Source organism: Magnolia sinica, chromosome 4 (genome assembly GCF_029962835.1).
Source record: "Magnolia sinica isolate HGM2019 chromosome 4, MsV1, whole genome shotgun sequence".
Classification (NCBI taxonomy): domain Eukaryota; kingdom Viridiplantae; phylum Streptophyta; class Magnoliopsida; order Magnoliales; family Magnoliaceae; genus Magnolia; species Magnolia sinica.
Window position 1 is genome coordinate 83,659,778 of NC_080576.1, and position 1,854 is coordinate 83,661,631.

Consider the following 1,854-nt stretch of genomic DNA (forward strand, 5'->3'; position numbering starts at 1 on the left):
TATCACATACTCATAATCGGTACCAATAACTGGCATTGACAATTGGCTCTCGACAATGTGGACATTTAACCAACATTGCCCCTAAGGAATGACCCACATAGAACCTAACATATAGTGGACCCATGGCCTCACTCAAGGGCCAAATATATAACACCATGGGCCTCACTCAAGAGCTTAATACACATCACAATGGGCCTAACATACATCATAATGGGCTCCATCACCTGGCCCTTAAATGCATCACAATGGGCCTCATTACATAGGCCTTATATATCTCACATTGGTCTCTGCAATCGACCTTGGCAATCGAAATAGGCCTCAACAATCGGAATCAAAACTCGGAATTGGCCTTGATACTCGGCCTTGACAATCGGAATCGTCCTGAACAATCAGCCTCGACAAATCAGAATTAGCCTCGATATTCAGCCTCGATAATCGAAATCGACCTCGATACTCGGCCTCAACAATCGGAATCGGCCTATACAATCGGCCTCGACAATCAGAATCGACCTCGATAATTAGAATCAGCTTGTACAATCAGCCTCGACAAATCGGAATTAGTCTTGATATTCGGCCTCGACAATCGGAATCGGCCTGTGCAATCAGCCTCTACAAATTGGAATTAGCCTTGATATTCGACCTCGACAATCAGAATCGGCCTCGATACTCGGCCTCGACAATCAGAATCGGCCTATACAATTGGCCTTGACAATCAGAATTGGCCTATATAATCGGCATTGATAATCGGCATCGATAATCAACATCAATAATCGGTACTAATAATCAGAGTCAATAATTGGTGTCGGCCTCGATAATCGGCACCAATAATCAGCAGATAAACAAGGCGAGGTCCATAGATGATCAGCCGATCAACCATAGTATAAAGATTGGCACTCGGTCGTGGTTATATCAAATTTGATAGTATGGAGTCATCCGTCTACGATGAATGGGGCCCACTTATTTGAGTTGACTCACTAAGGGAATGATGAGAATGGGCCTAATAAGGTCTAAGGGAAGGTCACAATGTGGACATCCAACCATCATTGCCCATCAATGTGCATTGCTCCCAAGGAGTGGCCTACATAAGGAATTCATAAAAAATGTAACGGCCACACATACATCACATTGGGCCTCACTCATGGGTCTCACATACATCGCATCAGGACGATTGAATGGGCCGATCAAATGGGCCGATTTGAATGGGCCGATTCAAATGGGCGATCCAAGTGGGCCGAATCAAATGGGCTGATTCAAATGGGCCGATTTGAATGGGCCAATTCAAATAGGCCGAATCGAATGGGCTGATTCGAATGAGATGATGTAAATGGGCCGAATCAATTGAGCAAATCAAATGGGCTGATTTAAATGGGCCGATTCAAATGGGCTGAATCAATGGGCCTCATGAATATTAAATTGGGCCCACCCTTATGTATTTTTGAGACTCGACCTAATCATAAGTTAACATAGAGGTAAATGAAGTGAAAACAATATCAGCTTAATTAGAATTACCATGGCCTTTAGAAGTTGAACGGTGGATGTCACGGTCCACTATTTAAATGGTGGGGTCCGCTTGAACTTTAGATCTGACCCATTCTTTTGCACACGCTATAAAATGATATCTCAAATGGTTGGATGGTTTGGATACAACACATGCATCATGGTGGGCCCCACCATTCAAACAGTGGACGATTTTGATAAGACACATACATCAATGTGGGCCTGTGGGCTTGCTGCCAACAAAGGGGCAGCTAGATAGCTATTGTACAGGCAACTTGCTGCACAAGGAGGGCAAAGGTGGGTCCCACATAGGGCCCACCATCACGTATATATAATATATAATATATATATTGTATG